General features: G+C 37.8%; 1 long non-coding RNA gene across 1 annotated transcript in view; it reads right to left on the reverse strand.

Annotated features, from left to right (window-relative positions):
• Window positions 1-8,853: 8,853 nt before the first annotated feature.
• LOC141576222 (uncharacterized) overlaps window positions 8,854-23,259 on the reverse strand; it is a 541,790-nt gene continuing 527,384 nt past the window's right edge. The window contains exon 5 of the long non-coding RNA XR_012504513.1: window positions 8,854-8,933. This is a non-coding gene — a long non-coding RNA (uncharacterized LOC141576222). The remainder of the gene's footprint in view (window positions 8,934-23,259) is intronic.

The raw sequence follows: 23,259 nt of genomic DNA on the forward strand, positions 1-23,259 counted from the left end.
GAAATAGACTGAGAGGAGGAGGACCAAATGCTTTCAGCCAGCAGTGTCACACAAGCAAAGGCAAGGAAAAGTTAGCATATTAGTTTGGCTCCCAAGAGAGAGGGGTCATGGCAAAAGGTACCTCCAGCAGAGGAAGAGTATGAGAGGGGAATGAGGAGAAGGACAAGAAATCAATACATGTCTTGAAGTACGTAAGTCATTTTCACAAAGTCATACAGAGTTCTCTTTTGATACAGAAAACATTTTGCGTTGGATATAAGAGACAATAGGGAAAATAACACGTGTGAATTCTCTCTAGCTCCTGCCTCAACATTTTCTTACTTCTGGCTTCACTGGGGCTGTGTGCCCAGGGCTTACTGACTTTTGAAGGCTTCAGAAACAAGTTCTATCCTGCTGTGGTTATAAGAGGACCGACTGCACGTGAATCAGATTTCACTTCCCAGAAACTAAGTCTCTCTTACATGAATGTATGAATGCCAGAATCTCTCTCTCTCTCTCACACACACACACACACGCACACGCTTGACCTAATGCTGGAGGGATGAAAAGGCATTCTTGGACTGAATTTCTGCCTGCCGCAGAGTACACACCAGGAACCCACTGCTTGTATTGACAAATCTCTTAATTAGAAGATAGGATTCACTCTCAATTAGAGAAACAGATTGAGGTGTTTCCTTTAAAGATAAAGCCATTGAAACGTATGGAGAAGTTCGGTAGTGAAAAAGGCAATTAGGCATATCACCTGGAGCCTCCTTGCATTTGCAGGCGTGAATGCACAAACAAAACAATTACTCCACTCAAGAGGTACTTCACCGTGGCTCTGAGAGGGAAGAGGATGAATCAGTACTGATGAGTATTTAACAAATGTCCTCTGAGATTAATCCCCACACACAAAAAAGGGAATCACTCCAAGCCACACTACTTTAGTATACTTTTCCTGAAACCCCACTGAATTTCTGTAAAGGAAGATGAAGATCATACTTAGAATGCATGCAGGAACAAGCACTTTTTTATTTAAGAATTTACTATATTTTAAAATATCTCCTGTTTTACTTAGGTAGCCAGCTGAATTTTGTGTCATTTCATTCATTCATTCATTCATTCATTCATTCATTCATTATTCATTCAATGAGTAGCATCTATAGTATACACAACTCTATAATCACATTCAAATGTGTGAAAGAGTAATTCACTGTCCTCTAAGGTTCATTAGAAAGACATTTGCTAAGACATTTCATCAGATAATGAAAGAGAAAAATTAAGTTCATGGGTTAGAACACACGTAATGGAAAGTTGGGGCATGTGTGTGCATGTGTGCACACACACAAGAGAAGTCCCAGTATGAGAAAAATTAGAACATGTAGAATACTTAGCAATATGTTGGAGATGAATTGAAAAGGGTGCAGACTTTGAATTTGGTCACTTTTAGAACAAAAGTCACTTAAAATCTAAAAATCCAACTATAAAATTAGACCTTTTCTGTCTATATGATGTCAATTGTACAACTTGGTATTTTCATTAAATTTGATGGGTTATCCTAGTGCACAATCATTTTTTTTTACTTCCTCTGATTGGTACTAATACATATTTTCATCCATAGGTTACTCATTATATAAGTAATCCTTGTATGTAGGCAAAATATGCCCTCAGAAGATCTACAAAGATCTGCTGCCCAGAATAAATAATTCTTCAAATGTTTTTTTGCTGTCTGATATTACAAGAGAAGAAACTCTTTTACTGAATAAGAAGAAATAAGGTTTAAAATTGCAATCGAAAAAGAAAGAGAACACAGAAGTTTAAATATATTCTTATGTCCAAATGAAGCGAACACTAGAACCTGGAGATTTCACCCATGACCCATCTTGTTGGGGAGGATGTCCACGCTGAGTGGCTTGGGGGCGCCTTATGACTTAGTAAACCTTAGAAATGTGGTCCAAATTCCAGGGGCTACAACAAACTACAATATTTTCCTCTGTTCATTAGACATGACAAAAATATTGTCAAAGTAGTTTCAATTAAACAATTTGTCAAATATATGGTTTGCTTGATTTAAAATTTTTACTCTATTCCTTATTAGGCATTATAGATAGGCATATAGATAGTCATCTATAAGAAAGAATAAATCAAATGTCCTAGATATTTAATAAGCATATTGCAGTCATGAAGAGAGAAATCAACTCATTTGACAGTTTGTTGACTCTTTTGATACATACTAGAATTTAAAAATAAATGTCAGAGAAGTTTCTACATGTATGACTATCTACTATGATCAACAAACAGTTGTCAAAAAGTACCAGACAACCAAGAAAGTTTACTTTTACTTTGCATTTCCATTTAATGTAGGCAACACAACTCATACTTTTGTGTTGAAAATATGTCCTGCTGATATTTACAAGATGCCTCGCTATTAAAAAATCAGTTTTTCCTATTTCATGATTGCGAATCCCAGACTCAAGAGAGTCCCTTGATGGGTGCTTATTAACATCAGATTTACAACTTACTCTCCAATCAAAAGAAAAAGTTCGACTTTTTTTCCTCCAGGGGAAAACACTAACTTTAACAAAGTTTTGTGAACTCATGCCATCCATATTTATTCCTTCTTTTGCAACTATGATTCAGCTGGAGATGTATAAGACATCAATTTTCAGTAGCACATAAACAATCTTTACACTGCTTTAGACTTAATTTTATTTTCCTCAATTGATTTGAGCTGTTATAATCTGAACTCTAAGCATAGCCATCTGACTTTGAAGCTCTAGATTTTGCACAATGTGCTCACCCCAAAGGTACTGTTGTCGAAAAACACATTGGTAATAAATTACGGGGAGTTCGATGCAACCCATCCTCACTACAGGAAGTTCAATACAAAGAACTTATTACTAGTGATGTGTCAGGGACAAAATCTTTGGCCCAAACAACAGAAAAGAATTGTCTCCTTTTCCAGTCTCATTTTTTATTATTTATACTTTATGCTCCAACATTTCCAATTTCCTTGTGTCTCCTTATACACATCACAAGGATGCCTGATTTAGGCTCTCCTTAGCACTGTCCTCTCTGAAAACTCGTTCTTTGAAGAACCTACTTAGCCATTAACACATGGCTCTTACCTTAGCTCTTTCAGGAAGCCTTTCTCCCTCCTTTAATCATTTCTTCCACCTCCACCTAGGCTGACTGAATTCTCACACCTCTGGTTCTCTTAGCCCTAGGTATGCATATATCATTTTAAGAGTGTATCACCTTAAGCACGTAAGGCTAAAATAATGGAGAGTCAAAAAGAAGCTTTGAAAAACATCTTCCTTAAGAGGATGTCCCACTGAAAACAAACATAAATCATCCCAGGAGCCACCCACCGGATTTTTCTTTATTCATCAAGCATGATTAAAGTATTTTTTTCTCAAGGTCTGTTTCAATCATATCACTTGCCAAATGCATGATTTGCTAGAATTGAAAATTTCACTCTGTTGTTTACTAATAGAGGCAGGCATTTAGAAACAAAGGTGTACTGAACTCTCTGAGATGCCTAAGGTTGGGTGAAGAGAAGAAAGGCTTGACACACACAGTAGCTTCCATAAGTAGATTGGGGGGGAAAGGAGCAGCGAGTCACATCAAATAGCAAAACAACCGTGTTGTTCTCTTTTGGGAGCCTAACGAACCACACCAGTAGTTGGAAGGAGAGGGACAGTGATAGTAAATAATACAGAAATCTCTGGGAAGAAGACAATTCCCACTGATCTCCTAACCCCAAGTCTCCAAGCTGGTCTCCTTCTCTCCAGGTACCTAGAGTACCAGGTGGCATTCATACATGAGTTCATGGGTCGCTACCCCTCTGGTGATCCTGCAGTCCTCGTGGTTGCAGTCATCTCCCTTTGTGACTAGTGATGACATTTACGAAGCAACTAGGGTAGAGAATGTGGTAAAGAAATATTTGCTTTTTCATCCTCTCTTTACATAGTCTCAATGTTATGGGGAGTCTAAAATTGCCTCTCTGCAAAATAAGGTTTTAAGATTAACTGAGGCAAACAAACAAAGATAAAACGACTCCCAAAGCCTCAGGCTCTTCTTGGCTTTTCTGTCTCAGGAACCACCTCTGGTGCCACCTTGTTTCTCAGCCTCAGCTCCTCATGTTCAGATTGCACCTCTGGCGCCATCTTTTTCCTTCCCTTCTATGTGACCTAGGCCTCCATCACATATACCCTCAAATGCCCCATTCTAACTCTCCCATCAAACTTCTCCCTTTCTCGGAAACTCTCCCACCCGCATTTCCTCTGAACTTGTCAGAACATTTCACTTAAAAATGAAGTCCTCTTAAGGATCCAGAAGTTGAACACTTAATTTATTTTACGCCCTGGACCAAAGCTGAACTGTGAGCCATAGTAAAAGATTCTCCCAAAGCATCCAAAGTTCCTCACCAAATTGCCAAGGAATTTACTACAGTCGTCTAAACTTACCAGCCTGGTTTCTCTGACTTACATCAGCTGGTTTATACGCTTGTTGCTGCAGACCAGGCTCAGCATTAGATGAAAATCACTTGTTGGAAAATCCTGAAAAGTCTTTAGGATTACAACTGGGAGACTGACCCACTAACTTACTATATGAACTGGTTCCAGCAATCACTAAGTGACTTCATCAAGAAATTCCTAAGGCTTTTCCAAAGCTTCTTGATTGGAAAAAACTGGTATGACATTACAACTCCTTTTGATGTTTTTGTGGAAGCGTGTATACCTAAGGCTACTTTGGCCCAAACAGTTGAATTATACACGTTTTACACAGGCTGGTATTTCAGCCAAGGGAAAAACTGTCAATATTTATACTGATAGTAGATAACGCATCTGCAGTAGCTCAGGATTTTGGAGTGTTGTGGAAGCAACGTAGCTTCCTTTCTTCCAGGGGAACTAAAATTTGAAATGGCCCCTGTGCTCAGAAATCACTGAATGCAATACATTTACCTGCCACTTTAGCTATTACTAAGCTTCTGATACAGGCTAAACTTGACTCTCCGGAAGCTGAAGGAAATCAACTTGCTGATATTTCTTCAAGGAATCCTGCCCTTAAAAGACAAACAGCAGACAGACCTCTGTCATGGTCCAAAGGGATATTTCTCGAAATGATAATTTTGAAAAACTGGCTACAGAGGCACAACACTTGGCTTCAGTAAAAGAAAAACAAGATTAGAAATTCAAGAATTGTTGGTTTGATTTAAAGAAAAAAAAAGAAAACAAACCCTGGTTTGGGGCAAATGACAACCCAGTTCTACTGGCGAATCTAAAATTCCCATTCCTCACCATTGTACAAGCATGTACTGGTCTACTGACAAAACGATAGTGTTCATGAACCAATATTCGTGAGAAAATATTAACAAGGCTGCAAAAAGTGTCTACCTTACTAGTTCCACTTGTGTAAAGACCAACCCAGGGAAGCCTGTTCACACTACTTCCAGACATTTTGAAACTGCCTAAAATGGACCACTCGAGGTCTAACAAATGGTCTTCATATAACTTCCTCCATCTCATGGATGCAAATGTGTTTTATTCATGGTCTGTATATTTTTTTTACAGTGGACTGAAGCCTTCCCTTGCAGACAGGCTACTGCCTTTTCTGCGGCTAAAATCCTTTTGAGAAAGATTATTCCTACCTGAGGAACTCCTATTGAACTTCATAGAGATCAAGGAAGCCATCTACCTGGCCAGGCACTTTGTTCAGTCTGTGCTTTTTGGCCAGTGTTACCACTTTCATCGTACTTACCATCCTCATTCCACAGGCTTAATCAAACGCACTAACATCATTTTTAAGGCTCAACTGGCAAAATTTGTAGAGGCTCTCCATAAACCTTGGCCACAAGCACTGCTGTTGCTCCTTCTGGATCTCAGACTCACCCCTTTTTGGAATTTGAAAATTGCACCTCTTATGGAGTGATGGAAGTATTAGCTATCTTGACTGTGGATTAGTTTCATTGGTGTGTACATCTACCAAAATTAATCAAATTGTACATCTGAATTACGTGTAGTTTACTATACAGGAACTATACCACAATAAAGGTGTTTTTTAAAACGCTGCTTTCTTTTATGATATTTTCATCACTTTACTCCATCCTACCAAAATTTCAGAAATATCACAGAAATTTCAACCTACTTTTATGAGACCAATTAGGAGTTCTGTGAATAAATACTGACAAAAGCTGCCGCTAATAGGCTATCCTCAAAAAGTCAGAGTATGAAAAGGGATATACAATACACCTCTCCAACAACTGATTGAAAATTAAATGATTCAGGTAGGAAATCTGGTGAGTTGCAGATAACTAACTCGAATAATTATTGTTACACATCCAAGTCAACAAAATTTTATTTAACCCAAAATCTGTAGCCATGCAAGTGGCAAAACTTGGGGTGAAATATAAAAGGGAAGCATAATATGTCACCCTTGACTAGAAGAGCCTCCAATCTCATTTGACTGACAACATTGAGAAATATGAAACAATTAGAAAACAAAAGAAGATAGTATGAATTCAAATGCCAGACTGAGGGCTGCAAGTAATTAACTATTTTGACACTAGCCGGCCCCATAAAACCATTTATCTACACTCCATCTTTAAATTGTTCAAGCCAAAGGTTTCTCCTTAAATAATCTTGTCATATCTTCACTAGGATCTCATATAAACAAAGATGATAAATTAACATGGTTCCCCTAACCATACATGGAATAACTTATCAAGAAATAATTTAAAACAAAGAAAACTTATACCAAGAAAGGAAATTGTATTATATATAAAACGCTGTCAGTTCCACGAGTGGAGATATGCGGTGGCATGATCTAAATATATCCAACACCCCAGATGTCTAAAACCAAGCCAACAAACCTTCACCCCCATTTTCTTGGCCACTCAGAAAACATTTCTAAACTTCAACCATAAATAATTCTCGTTGTTTGATGTGATCAATAATTGATACCTTTTTTCCACTACTGATTTGTAAAGCAATTGAGGGCTACGGGAGCAGTAAGGCAGCTTTAGAACTAAATGTCAGCATTATTATTGATGGAGCGACTGAAGAACTTGCATTCGGTTTTTCTCAAAGGTGGAATTCTTAATCCTGAACCCTAGTAACAGACAGAGTGTGGTAAAATGCTGGCCTCTCCCTTCAGGGAAATAGCCGGGCCTTGAAGGTAACTGAGCGAAATGACTGTTCTCTGCAGAGAGACTGAGCTGAAGGAGAAAGGGAGAGGGTGCTGACATCCTCATGCCCGGTTCTTTCTCTTGAGTTTACCACTGGGACAATTAACTCTTCATCCTTTGAGAGAGGGATTCAATAAAGGAAAGAACAGAAAAGCCAGGAGTTTCCTAATTAATGCTCTTACACATAGACATTCAGGATGAAAGAGATGTTTCAGATGCTTCCTGCTCTTCTCCTTTCCTTGTAACATATACTTTCAAGCAAATGCTGTTCCATGAAAAGGTAGTGCAACAGACAGAGAGTATTAGTAATGATAAAGATCTCAGGCTCAGGAAGCAAACACAGAAAGGTATGAGTTCCAGCTCTGCAACTTACTAGCTATGTGACAGGATGCAAGTTAATCAGAAATCAGAGTATAATTGTAACACATAATCTACAGAGTTATTTTGTGAGGATTCTATTAGTCAATCCATATAAAGCACCTAGTAGACAGACATGTGACAAAATACTCAATGATACTAATTTCAAAGAATAAATGATTTCAGTATAGAATGATTAAAAGGATGTTTGAAAGCTTCCCCTGTCTATGTAACCCAGCCTGGTATTCTGCCATATTTCCCTAAAGTTATTACTGTAAGAATAACTTTATTATTAAATTGAGGTTTGGAGGTCTACAGAAGACCAATTTGCAAATTTAACCCTTGGAAAAGATAACCCAGAAGTCCATGACATCACATGATCACAATAGTGTGGTTTCACTGGTTACTCTGCTAGTAGAGAGTAGGGCTCTAACAGGGTAGGGCATGAATTACATCAGATTTTGATAAGAAAGAGGTGTAAGTAAGTGTGGACAGCAAGCCTGGTTGGAAATAGTCTAAGAACAGGGATCAGGAAGATGAAAAATACACAACTTATTTTTTTCATCATTATGTTTTAGGCTATTCTAAAATACACGAGAGACATGTGTGTCTAACGCAACTGGTTCTCCCAGGAGTAATTTGCAAGAGGTAACAGTGTCTCTTCCAGCAGAAGTATTTCTTAACAGCCTACTGGAGACCAGCCCCTAATTATGTCTTCAGATACAACTTTCAATGGTTTTCTTACGTCCTCTTGTATATGACCATTCAGTTCTCAAAAATCTGTAAAATCCCGGTCCTGTGACATAACTGTATTCAATTAACTGATTCTAAACACACTTACCTGATTTCCACTGATACGCTTCTACTTTGCTTAGCTGTTTAGGAACAGACTGAGTTTGACTGTACAGAAGTAAAACCAGAGCTCGCATAAAAGACATTAGAATTCAACCTACAAGTTTCCTATTCCCTAATGTACTTCTTTTCTTATTTAATTACTAGCTCCTGGCTGTTCACTTTTTCACCTAGTTTCCATTAGCTCCAACTTGTCCAAATAGCTCTTCGAAAAGAAATGCAGTTATTGTTAAATATAGATTTGAGAAAGCACATATTTAATAGTCATTTTTAATTGCCAACCCATTTTGTTTCTGATCTCTCTCTGATATAATCATAAAGGCTTCCCATTATCTGTGCCCCTTTATAATCTGACTGCTTTTGTGAGCATGAATTCATTTCACTTTTCTGCTGCCTTTATCTCTTTCCCAAAATTCTTAACTGTTGCAGCAGACTTTTATTTTATTCCACTTTCCTTTTCTCCTCCTGTTTCCAGAACAGATTTTTCTTTACCTGGAGATCTTTGAACAGTCCTCTGGGAGGCTGCAGTGAATTCGTCTTGCTCTTTACAATTCCTCTGAAAAAGAAAAATACAATCTGTTGTGCTTTAATTATAATTTCCCTTAGGATATGCTATTCTTCCATAGTCAGGAAGCTTAACACTTCTTCCGAGCAAACCAGATTCACTCAATTGCTTGCTTCCTCCAAACCTTAAAGCATGCTACAGTCTGAAATTCCATTTCTAACCCAATTTAAGTGGTCCTGGTCACTGGTTTCCTGCTGACTGAGTTTCCCACATTTCCAATCGATTTCCCAGGTTAAAATTGGTTTTCTTCACAGCCAAGAATTGACTAAGATCCATTAACTTGACTGCATTTGTTACTCATATATCTAGATATATTCTGCTTTTTCAAATTCAAATGACTCGGAGAGAGGTAGGTCTCTATTAGTAAAGTCTGGATAAAAGAACAGTTTAACCACGGTGGTTTCACTTTTAACTTGTATTAAAAAGAATACATCTGTAAAATAACTCTTAAGAAATGTCCCTACAATATTTTGTCAAATAGAGGTCATTCTTGAACTATTTGAAATGAATAGGGTAAGAATGATAAACACTGTCTTGAAAAATTAAAAATTTCAAAACTGCTAAAAAAAAAGTATGTTTTCTTAATTAAAGCAGGTAGAGGTTATCTTTCCAAAATATATAATATATATTTATATAATACTGAATACACATATATTTGAAATATAGATACACACATATTCTTTAAACCTTTAAACCTTGGTTAATTTTTAAAATTCCTACCTATTCTTCAGATCTCAGGGGAAAAAACGACCTCTTTTATTATAACCTCACCATGAGAGCAATTGGTGGTTCTCTCTTCTGTGGTCCTTTGGCACTAATGAATACCTGTGAAATTGTACTTATGATACTGTATTGGAATTATTTAGTCACAGCTGGCTGTAATCTCCGTAAGGGCAAAGACCATCTCCCATGTACATTTCTATGAGTATTACTCCACCTCTAGAGTCTGGCATGCTAACTGACATGTAGTAGCTCTTCAGCATAAATCAAAACAAAATCTCCACATTCACTGCTTCAATTTTCAGTCTAAATTGGTAAAATCAGAAAGGAGTAAGTAACTTTAGATGTCCCAAAAGAGTAAAACCACAGCTGTTATCCCAACCATCTTACTGGATCCAACACAGGCTGTCTACTGTTGGGGGAAAGGAAGAGAAGTGAATTTGAGCTCCTCAGTCTTTGCCACGACTCTGATGATGCATCTTTATGAAGCCATCATCTTCTAGTCTGAGGTCAATATAATATAACCGACCAAAAGGAACACACTTTGGGAGAAACCGTAAGGTTTTGTAGAAAACATTTGTCCAAGTTTCCTCATATCATAGGTTTCTTTCTATACTATGTCCTAATATCAGGAGACTGTAAGTGGCACACACACACACACATACTTCCTAAACTAATAATTATAAGAGACTGAGTCTTTGGGTGATGCATTTCCTTCAGTGAGGCAGGAACAAAGAAACGGTTAGACAGCAACTTAGGTAAAATCTCGCACCTCTACTCCCAATTTGGGTTTTTAGATAAACATATGCTCGATATGAGCTAGGAACTTGATGAAACTTCAGAAAATTAGGTTGTTTCAATAAACGTAAAGCTTTCTATCTAAGGACGGTCTAATTCCCACATGCAACTGGTAATCAGGCTGGATCGACACAGTATTAGAAGATCATCGACAAACTAAAGAATCAAAGGAGGCCATCCAGGATGGTGAGAGGTCTGGGGAAAAAAATGTCAAATGTAGAACATTTGAGAAAAGCCTTGATAGGAAAAGATAGGGACAGGAAGTGGGTTTACGTCGTCTGTTTAACAGTAAAATCTTATAGGCAAACATGAGTAACATTAACTTAACTTTTCTTCTATTGATTTTCAAAGAACAAAGAGGAACAATGAATAGAATTCTGGGTGTGTATTATGTGCCAGGCACTTCACATATATCCTCTCATTTAATACTCATAGCAAACCAATGAGTGATACACTAAGATTATCCCCATTTTCAATAGGAGTAAATGAAGAGTCAGAAAATTAAGTCACATGCCCAAGGGCATATATCTAAGACGGGGCAGAGATGGGAGTCTAGATCTGTCAGAATCAAGGGCAACTGCTCCGATTATATCCTGTTGCCTTCTGGATCAATGGTACTTAGAACTCTGTAACAACAGTTTAAAATAATGAACTCACCATTGCTGAAAGTGTTATGGTCACATGTCTGTATCTGACATGGCTGCTCTAGAGGGAGCACATTGTAATGGAGCAATGAATGTCAATGTATGCTCTGTAAAACCATAAGAATTCTATGGATCCATATGAAGGCTGCCATGCTCTAAGCTAAGTGAGGGGCTGCGGCTCAGAGATGTGCACATCCTCCCTTCTCGCAATCAGAGCCATTCTACTTTCATCTGAAGCCCAGCATTACTGCATCTTTACTACGCACTGGCCACTGTTTTAAAAACCTCACACGTATTAATCCATTTAATCTCTACAACAGCACTTTAAGGTAGGTGCCAATATTTTCCCTATTATATGGATGGCAAAAAACCAAAACAACAAGAACTGAGTCATGGAGAAGCGAACGTCTAACAAGGTGATACAAATTGCATAGGTGGGAGAGCTGGGATTTGAAAACAGGCTGTCTGGTATAAGAGCATTCACTCCTTAATAAATCAGCCTCTCAATTTCATTAGAAATAAACTTCTTTGAAAGAATTTTTATGAACAAAAAGTAATATAAATTAAAACTGTGTTGAAAATTACATCCTCTGGAGTTCTCTTTAGAATTCTAAAAGTCTGATTTCAAGTGTCATTGGCTAAGTAACAGTCTTCTAGGTTGAGCTAGGAACCCCCTATAAATCTTTCTACCCAACTAAGGCACTGGCTACAATCTCTGACTCTAAACTTGAATGTTGCCTTGGCTTTTCTAAGCCATCACTTTCAGGGTTTGACCCTGCTGGTATCTGCAAACTAAAAAGTTACCATGGCCTGACTTGGTCTCCTGGTTCCACAATTTATTTCCTGGTTCACAGGGCTTGGCTCTAAGCCATGGTGTTTTTATACACTAAAGCTGGCTGGCTGGCTGGCTGGTCCACTGATCCAGCCTAGTTTGAGCACAAACTGGGATTAAGGTTCATCGGACACAGCTGATGAACTGGGGGTGAGCCTGAGAAGCCTCCTTGGTGAGGACTCTTACTTGGAAAAGAAGGAGCCATGCAAGAGTGATGAGCCGACCCCAGTAAGAAAGCCCCAGTCACCAGAGCAGAGACGAACAGTCACTGTGCACCATGGTTGTCCACCATTCAGATTTGTCTCCTGGCCAAGACAACCACGGACTCATGACTCAGTGCTGTGGAGAACAGGAGAGAGGCACATAAAAACTCAAGAGCACTGGTTCATGGAGAACTGTGTAAAACATCTGGATGCCAGCTACACCACCCCCCCAGCATAGATCGTGGAGTCTCTGGAATTGCTCTAAAAATAACAGTTGTCTTCTTTACCCAAGATCTAAACCATTTGAAGAAAAAAGGACAACCACTGAAAATCAAAGACATCTTTGTGATTGAAAAGTTTAAGTGGGAAGAGATAACTTTGTGTGAAAGCCAAAATGAACTTCCAGAACCCTTCCCTGCCCCAGTCTAAAACCTGTAACAACCGACTTGAGGGCATATTTCAGTTTATCATATACATAATTGCATGTATGGGTTGCTGCCACCCACTGGTCTTGGAGAAAAAGAACACATTCCCCATGCTTAGAATTTTGTGATGTTCATCTGTAAATTATTCTCTTGCAGAGTAGACTATAACATAAAAAAAGGAAAGACAGATTTGCTACAGCACACTGTGGCACCTTCAGTGCCCAAAGTTTGTTAAAACCTAAGTCTCCAACTGAATACCCCATGACCAGCAAGAGACGGGGGAGTCCACTGAAGCAACAGTACCCTCTAAAGGTGTATTTCCTCACTCAGAGAGACAAGGTAAGTGACTGACATAAAAGCAACCAAGAGTGACTAAAATTGGATTATCATTGCTTCTTCTGTTCAGATGCTGGAGATATTTGGGGAACAGCAGGTAACTAAGTGTGCATAGTACTTAAAAATTATTCACTCCATTAATATAGCTGATGTCCCAATTTATACAAAGGGTCACCCGATACACTCATTTGTTTCTATCTGTAGATTGATGAAAAGGTATGTATCTTAAGGAGAGAGAAAATGCCATATTTATGAAACTCCAGATACTAGTCACACATGTAACTAGATTGTAAAGACATTGAATAAAAAAACATTGCTAACAATGTTTATATAACTGATGTAACAATGCTGATCTAAAACAATGTTTGATATAGTGTTCCAATGAATGAACTACTCAGCTACAGACTAGTCATTTCCCCTGAACCATATTGAAACAAACAATATTTAATTCAGTAAGGTTAAGAGAAGTCTTACAGTCATAGCCTCTATATCTTCCCTTCAAATTTTGCACTTATCATTAGTATTACTATGCATACTGACTCTTTAATCTCCTGCAATTTTACACTTATAAAATAAAACAAGAAGATCCAAGGACAGAGAACACAGACTTGCCAGTTAAAACAAGCAGCCAAGTGAAAGACATGTAACTCTAGGGAGCATAGGATAATTATTGCCTAAGATCAGAGATTCTTGATAAATTGACTTTTTGAATGTGCTGCAGCATAAATTGGATGAACACTGCCTTGAAAATTAAAGATTAAAATTGGACTGAAAGCTTTTCCTAGAAGCTTACACCCAGAGAAGATGCAATCATCAAGAGGTAGTAAATAGCCACCTCTATACTTTCAAAGACTTCAATAACTTTCCTCCAATAGCTACAGTACCATAAGGGGTATCTTTACTCATGAATGCAAAGCTTCTTTAAACAGAATTTAAAATCTTAATTAAAAATGAAATAAAAATATTGAAACTATACGGTAAACCGAAGAAACAAATTATGTAACGATTGAGAAATAATCATTTGTACTTGACGAAATAGTGTATAGGTGTATATAATTTGTCACAATAAATTTAGATTTTTCAAGACACACATTATAATACTTAGAAAAAAACAGTTTCATTAGGTCAAGGCAATAAAGAAAAAAGGCTGACTTGTAGATAAAATTTGTAATTTTTTTTAGCTTCCACATAAGTGATATCATATGATATTTGTCTTTCTTTGTCTGACTTACTTCCCATAATATGGTAATCTTTAGTTCCATCTTTATTTACAAACCAGAGATAGTCTCACAGACATAGAAAACAAACTGGTTACCAGCATGGAAAGGGGGTGGGAGGGATAGATCAGGAGTTTGGGATTAATAGCTACACCCTACTATATATAAAATAAATAATAAGTAACTACTGCATAGCACAGGGAACTATATTAAATATCTTGTAATAAGCTGTAATGGAAAATAATCTGAAAACATATATATGTATAACTGAATCTCTTTGCTGTGCACCTAAAACTAACATTGTAAATCAACTACATCAGTAAAAAAAAAAAAAAAAAAAAAAAGAATTAAAAAAAGAAAAGTGGGTGAATCTCAGCTAGAACAGAAAGCTTTGTAGTGTTTTAAGTTGCCTTATTCATGTAACCCCCTCATGGCAGCGGTGAAAACAGGAACCGTCATGGTGGAAAGCAGCAACTAGAGGCAATAGAAAAGGTTAGATTATCCTTCAAAGATAAATTTCCCACTAACCGTCATTATCTGATTTGGAGGGTGATTCCCTAGAAGACACCACTCACAAGTCTGTCTTTATTATGCCAGATTTGGAGCTTGCCCAATGAGAACAGCCTTTTTCCCCGGCGAGTTCATCAGAGTAAATCTTCAGAGGCAATTGTTGAACATCTCAGCTGCCCGAGGTAGTAAATAAGAGATGGAACAAACACTATGCTATCCTAAAAGCTCAAAAGGAAAAGGTGGGGAATGAGACGTGCATAGGAGGTTTTAAAAGCTCACACATATTCCTAGGTACCTAGAGGGATACACACATGCCTAGGGCTGTGCACACGTGTGGGGCTGTACATGTGTTCAAGAAAGACTTAAGAAGGTACTAAGATCTTACTTCTGACCTTGAGATTCTGCGCAATCAGGAAGGGAAGGCCATGACAGAGTTATAAACTGCCTGGCTAAGCGTTAAAAATGTACACCAATGCACAGAGACCTTTGGCAAAGACTGGGAGACATATAGGTTCTGGGCTTTTAAGGAACTCTCAGTCTGATTATTAGATGACCACTAAGCAAACTGTGTAGAGCCTTCAGTAGCCATAGACAACAAAGAATAAAAACTTTACAGAATAAACTTAGAAAAGACTCTCAATGAAAATATTCATCACAGCAATATGGGGTTCACTTCAGGTTTCCCTAATCATAATATATCCTTCTTGAATTCTGAAAGAAATCAATTTAACTTCTTAATGTTTATATAAAAGTAGGGATGCTAGGGTTGAAAGAAGAATGTATGATTTCTTCCCCAAATCACCGATCCCAGTGACTAAATTATACCTTAATAGAAATGGCGGTTCATTCTCCCAGAAACACACACCCACAACAATTTGCAACCAATATATCCTCCTGTACACGTGTCTGCATAAATTATCTTTATTCACAGTATAACAATTAGAAACACATATAGGTTATACCTACTGAAACATGTATGTAGTATTACTACAGATTTATCTGTGACACATATTTTCATTGGTATCTAAAATAAATGAATTATTCACTAATATCATTCACCCTTTTTTAACTGTTTTATCACCCCCAAACCATCTCTAAGATTTTTACTCGAAAGGACTACGTATTAAATTTTATTATTAATTTTGCTTCCCCCATAGGACTTAGTCCCCATAGTGCTTAGTACATTACTAATATGTAACATTAAATAAAAATTAGTTGGTGATTAATCATATAATCTTCTTACTCAAACGTCGGAACTACCAATCACAATAGAATACGTCAAGACAGGTTTATTGTATGAATATAACAGACAATCTTACAGACATCGAAGGATTGAACCCAACATACTATTTGGCCAGGTGGGACTGAAACTGGAAAGTCAGGAGCTTAAACTACTTTTCCTGTCTCTCATGGCCCATAAGTTTTCTCATCTCTATTCCTATCTGTGAATATACTTAATTCTCCTATTTTTCTTTGCTGATTTACTTTTGCCTTATGCTCATGGATCTCTGATCCTCCCTACTTCCAACCTTAATATGGCGTAGACTTGTTCAGGAGTTAACTGGACAAAATTTCACATGGCTGTTTTCTTTAAGCACACTTTGCGTAACTGTCCTACTCTCTCAGTGCCTCAGCTCCAGACTCTAAGGGAAAATACATATTAGCTGATAGGACCACTTTGGGTCAAGTGTCTGTCTCTAATCCAGTCAGCTAATGGCCAGTTAAAGGTGGAGCAAACACTTGCAGCAATTTTTGTGTAATATATTAATAAATTTATTGTATCTAAAATATTACATACGCATATATCCTAAGTCAGGTAACTGTCACAGAATCATTGCACCTTAGCATCAAGAGAACGTCCTAATTTTTTAATTAGAGAACCAAAGATTAGTGATGTTATAGGACTTGCTGAAGTTCATGTACTTGTCAATGTAAAGTTCAAGTAGCACAGCTATGACTGAAACCCAGGTCACTTGACTCTTGATCAATATTTTTTTCTGCTGTAGCTCACTATACTAAAATACAGTATGAATGGCCAGTCTGAATTAATAAAATATTTTGAGGCAAATCCAGCACCAGGATTTCAAATAAGCACAACATCATTAATAAGTCTATATGAGTATTGAATAGTCAGTTCCTCGGGACCAGCTTCAATGTACAGATAAAAATTTACCATGATTAGTACAACAAATTCTGACTGCAAATAAGTACTTTAAAATTTTTCTAAAGAAACATTTTACTAAGCAGTGTAAATAGTCCCTTTCTAATCTTTCTCACTGTATTCATTTGCCTAGAAAACCCTTTAATTTCCCCAATTATAGAGAGAAAGTAACATCCTGCACAATCTCCGAATAAATGGTTGGAAATGCTAGGATCCAAGTTAATGAATTTTAACTGTTTATCTGATAAGATATTGTGGCACAATGCAATTCTAAAACTATGGAAGGCAAATGGATTGATATGCTGCAAACACAGGCTGTTATCTGTGTAGAAACAATAAAATAATAATGTACCAGGGAGCAGCATGCAGTTAAAGCAAGCATAAAACAGATGTGCAATAAGTATGCATCAATGGCATTAAGACCATAATGTTGATATATTTACATTTCCAATAAATTATGCCTTCAAATATCCAGTTGTTCTGCATGTGACCAGCATGGTTTGCAAGTAGAAAATAGACTTTTGTTTTGGTATCATCTCTCTTTCTGCGGAGATCATGCTAAGTCTCGCAATGAAATGACAGGGATTTCTCATACAGCTTACTGCCATTTCCTGTGCTTCGGGACTGGAAGCCCTGTTTGAGGGACACAACTCAAAGTCAGCTAGATAAGAAGCCAATAGTAGTCTTTTTTCTTCTATAATCAATCATCTCACGCTATGGCAGGGCAAGTAGCTCTTTTGTCATCAAGAATAAAATGAGAGAAAACAAGATGCTTCCCCATCCAGCAGACCGATGGCATCATTAAATAACCCAACCTTGGATTTATTAATGCTATGAAAATATAGTTTACGAATTAGGATTACTGTGTATGAAAATTGTAAAATGGGATATTCTGGAAGTAAGGACATAGGTGTTTCTCTGTTAACTGACATGAGAGAAAAGGACATTAGAAGTATCAGTGTTACGAAGCTGAAACATAAGATGGAGGGTGGATAGAGATTGTACCCAGAGGAAAGTTATTTGAATTGTCAAGTAAGAGCCAGCATCTATAAAGGCTGGAGAGCCAGTCTACACAGAACATGGATTGAGAGGCCTTAAAAGGGAGATGGGGAAGATAGGATCCTCATTAAAGTTGGAGATTCCCAACCGGGACAAACAAGTGCAAGTATCAATAAATTTTTCATGGCTTTACACATAGACAATGCCTCTGAACAAGCTATTTCAAAATGAGAGAGTTCCACTGACTACCATTCCATAAGAACTGTATCTAGTCTTTACTTATCTACCAAAAGTGTCAAGAGTTGTCCACGAATGTTCTGCAGTGACAAGAAGCCAGCACTAATTACTTTCTCTCCCTCTCCCTCTCTATTCTCCACCCCCATCTCTATCTCTACTCTCCTTCATTTTTTTCCCCACAGGGACCTGGGGCTGGGGAACAAACAAAAAAGCACTTGGAGACTGGAGAGTTTCAACTCAAACTCAGCGTATTCTTTAATCTCAGTTTTGTTCCTAACTACTCTAAGAGTAAAATACTCTAGCCCACGCTACTTAAGTAATCTTAATTGATATTCTGATACTCTACTCCAAAGCAATACAATTAGGGACTGGTATATATTCTTTGATAATGAAACAGAAACAACAAAGAAGTTAGAGCTAATAGTTCACAGTCTAATCTGGGGAGAAAAATTAAGAATATTTGAAAAGCTTAAAGAATACTAAGAAATGCAAACTAATACAGCTGAAAGGAAATGCAAATACAAGGGCTTCAGAGACTAGAATACAAAGATTACAGATGGGGGGCGAGGGGGGAGTAAAGAGTGGAGCAGCAATAGGTCACTGCTCATCAGGCAACGTTCATACTTGCATCCAGATCTAGACTTGCAAGAGATAGTTTGTCGTTATTCAGGGACAGAGATGAGCAAGTCTGGAAGACGTATTTTTTTTTAATTCTTACTTTTGATGCAATTAACCAAGTTATTCAGGATAGGCAAGGTTTTTGTAAAAATTCTCTGGGCAACTGCCTCTCTTTATTTTCTCTCTGAAGCTTTGGTCTGGATATGTTACAGATTAACTTGGTCTAATATTCCCTGTGCCCCTTTCTTATTGATGAGAGTTGTTTTTCAATCTGACCCCTAAAGCATTCTAGAAGGATGGAGTCAAATGAGAGTACCATCTTCTTGATAAGCCATTATCCTGAACTTCACAAGCCGAGTAATGAGCAGGTGAATGAAGAGTACAATGCTCACTTCTCAGGCCTTTCCTTGTTTAGCCATCCCCCCAACCCCCACCCCTTCTCCTTGACATACACACTTTTCTCCTAAAAAGCAAGGCAGATCACTGATCTCTAACTTGTTTTTTTTTTTTTAATTCTTTTCCTGTTCTAAATCAGGTATGGGGAGACAGAAAGAGAAACAGCACAAGAGACTAGAAAATTTGTGATATTTAGCACATTCATGGACCAAAAAAAAAACAAGAAAGAAAAAAAAAACCCTTTATATAATCCTTTTGCTCATCTTTCTCAAAGGCTTTAATTAAGGATACAAAAGGCAAGGCAGATATTTTTTCTTACTTCTTATAAGAACCTGAGCTTTGATCTTCCTCTGACAGGCCAGCCCTAAAGGCATTAACTCAAAAAAAGTCAGAAAAGAGACTGGGGTCAGAAATAAAACACCTACTTGGGACTCCTGTCTCCCTTCTGTGTAAGCTTTTTCTTTCACAGAGTTATTACTCAGCACAGCTATAGAGAAAGTTTTTATTACAAACTGACTTGAGCCAATTTGATCATGAACAACTCTCAGTTTCTTTTCTGTAGATAAGGGCTGTCACTAAGGAAGTCTGAGCTAAGGTTTAGCTACTTTCTCCAACCCTTACTTCCAGGTTATAATGAAACCAAGTATAAGAGCAAATTCTGCCACATATACATTAATTAAAAACTCCTTACCAAGTAGACAGAAATTGACCACAGATCTGTTCTGGAAGCTCTATAAAGGCTTAGCTCTCTGTCATTTTAGGTGCTCCTATCACTACCTTGCATGAAAGAAAACTTACAGCAGATCCAACACTATTCTAGAGGCATAATTTTTTTGTCTATAGTCAATATCAGGCAACTGAAAATCCTCTAGAACCAAGGTAGCAGCTGTCCAAACTGTATGAAACCAACTTGACAGTAATGACTCACTGGATTCTACAACACTTTCATCAAACCTAGAGAGAAACTCTGACATACTTCAGCCAATATTCGTATCTGTATCTTGAATACCTTTCATTTCTCCAGCAAGAGCCCATTTCTAACAATCCGTCATGCTAATTAACTACTAATGAATTTCACCAACAAAAGCTGATTTCTGACATTCTGGATGATATTTAGAATAAGCACTTGGAAAGTCTGGCTCAGGAGTCTAGACTTTCTGAATCTAGTTGACAACCTCTGGAGTGTGGATTAGTCCTGACTTAAATGGTCATTGTGGATCTTTTATTTGAACAGACAACTGCCTCCCACATTGATATTCAAGCTGAATAATATATATATAATATCATATGACCTATGTTGAGGTATAACATATATTATAAAACTCCCAGCATTTAGCTGTCAGAGGAATAGTATACTAGGTTAAAAACTGCACAGTTACCCACTCTGGTAAATGAAAGGGAATTTCCTGATTGTTTAGAGGATGAACTCAGGACTCAATGTGAGTGGGGTTTGGGCGTGTGAACCCTGAGATCCCTTCAAACCTACAATTTTAGTGTAAATTCATTGCTTTGTAACTGCATTTAGGGTTATGTTGTCAGAAATCTTTCAGTGGCTCTGGAGAGATATGACCACAAATATTTTCTAAAGCAGGCTCTCCTGCTCCACTTCCAGTAGGGCGAGTGTGAGTTTTCCTTGTAGTGGCAGGCACAGGTATATAATGGTGCAAAAGATACTGGGTTCTGGTTGTTGTTGCTAATAGAAATAACTTTCTACTTTATAATCTTCTTATACAGCAATATGTACACTTTTTTGAATTAATGAATAAGCATTAGGGCACCTCAAGAGAAAGAAAGAAGTTTTAGAGAAATAGATTTCAATTTGCTTGGCCATCAGCTTCTGAATAACTCAACAATTTTTATTTAAATAAATGAGGATTTCCAAATATAGTTGGCCAAGGGCAGTATCCAACAGAAAAAATAAAATCAACTTGCTATTTTGGGGGTAAGGGGAGAAAAATCATGAAAACAACCACAATAAGGTAAGCAGCACTGTTAAACAGTGTTACAAAAGGTAAGCTCTTAAGAAGGCTTTCCTCTGAATATCTCAGCATCTTGATTGCCTCTCGAGATTGCTGCTGAGCTGGGCCACTTGTGTGTAGGTCTAGATGGTATATAACTGCGCAATGTCTAGATGATATGATTTGAAGAATGTCAGTAAAGACGTCCATGATGAACAATCTCTCCCCATTGGACTGCTCTTAGTACTTGAAATTTGGAATTTTCCGCACTAATCATTACCTTGAGTCAAGGCTCTGAAAGCCCCAGCGCAAATGCACACATGCTTTGTAGGAAAGCAAACGCTTAAAAGCCTTGTCAGTCACTGACATCCATTTGGACCTCCTTTAGTTTCTCAGGAAGCTGCCACTCAGTAACTCAGAGGCATGACCCAGATGGATGGGAATCTCAGGAATAGAGGGGAGTTGGACTGAGGATAAGAGAAGGAACAGGCAGATTCTACAGTAGAAACATTCAGCGGGAACTCTATGAGGATCATTACAAGGGCGTAGAGCAAAGGAGAGAACGTGAAACAAAAAAAAAAAAAAAGGAAGTCTGTCTAACTTGGCGACTTGAACATTTTACCAAAGACCAATCCTGTGACCAAGAATACAGTATGTGTTACCCCAATGGAGGATAATTAAGTCCGTATAGTGCACAAAGCTTGGTCCTGTTTCACATTTGCAATAAAAGTTTCCTGAAGGGTAAGACAGGAGAGAGCATGCAGAAAGCCTGGGAAAAACTAGAGCCCCTGTTTTCTTCCTTTTTCAACAAGAACAGGCTACTAATTAAGGTGTCCACACTAATTGCAGACTCACAATTCTCTGTGAATGTTATTTCTTTAGAGTGACCATAAGTTGTGAATCAAGCTTTGGTACAGAATTTCTGTTTAAAATCTCCATGCATCTTCCTAATGTGTCATCTGACATTTGTTATTACTTGGCTGTGGACTGGCTTTGAATAACTTATGAAATATTTATGACAGCGAGGGCTGTGGGAATCCTATGAACAAAGCATATACATGCAGCTAAAGATTACGGACCATAAGTGATGTGGCAAAATCAGTACTCAGCCTCCATTTTCCATTTGTTCATTTCTAAGTGTGCTCGATTCATGTCTTTCATTCCCAAGTTGCACTGTTTAAAGACATTTGCTTACCATTCATAGAATGGCAAGTTGAAATAAACTCGGGATTTTTATTAGAAATTGTGTAAATTTACTATCCTGAACCAGAGAAACTTAGGCCATTTGGACCCAAGAAATTTTTTGGAGTTTCCCTTCTGTGATTGACAGCAGATGTCAAAATGGGGGAGAACTGAATCTCAGACTAGAAGCTGGCAAACAGGCCTGAAGAGGAGAGGAAGAGTGCAATAAAGAATATAATTAGGATTCCAGAATCAGGATAGGAGGATATGGATGTTCTGTCTTGAAAACACTAAATGTAATGTGCACCCCAAGCCACCAGCAGGGCTATGAGCTATTTCAGGCCTTCAAAATCATCTTGACATTGATGTAAGATTATATGCCAACACGTGGGAAAACTGGAGTTCAATCCTAATTTCTCATGTGCCAGGATCTGTGCTTTTTATTATTATTATTATGCTGCAGCTGTTACATCATAAGACTGCTATTTTCAGCAAGGAGAGAGCAGAAGCCCATAGGTAAAGCTAGCTAACCCTTCCTTCGTGCCCGTTCTTGGTGACTGAAGAGTCTTCTGTGACAGCGCCTACACCACTTTCTTGTTCTACCCTGCTGGCGCCTAGTCTGGGTCACTTGGTACAACCACCATCTGCAAGTACAAGAAACTCTGAGCTCACTTGCTTAAAAGAAATAGGGGCTTATTACTTTCAAAAAACAAAAGGTCTGGGAGTATGTTGTTACTAGTACAAGTGACTGATGCTGGTTCGATACTTCAGCGATGTCAAGGACACCGTTCCTGAAATGTTATTAGCATTTCTCTCAGGACCACAAGATGGTTGCTTTATTGATCAAGGTTCTCCAGAGGCAAAACCACTTCCAGATTCTCCAGACAATGCAGCGTCATAATGAGGGCATGGGAACTAAAAGCAGTCGGAGAAAACATACACGGGGCAACTGAAGGGTCCTTGAGTCAAACCTCATCCTTCTGTAATTTTACAAAGATTCAGGTTTGCTATTAAAATATAATGGAATTGGAAATCTGAAGCTCATGTAAGTGCCTTGTTTTGCCTTTCAGGGATACTTTAA

The sequence above is a fragment of the Camelus bactrianus genome, chromosome X (assembly GCF_048773025.1).
Source record: "Camelus bactrianus isolate YW-2024 breed Bactrian camel chromosome X, ASM4877302v1, whole genome shotgun sequence".
NCBI classification, from domain to species: domain Eukaryota; kingdom Metazoa; phylum Chordata; class Mammalia; order Artiodactyla; family Camelidae; genus Camelus; species Camelus bactrianus.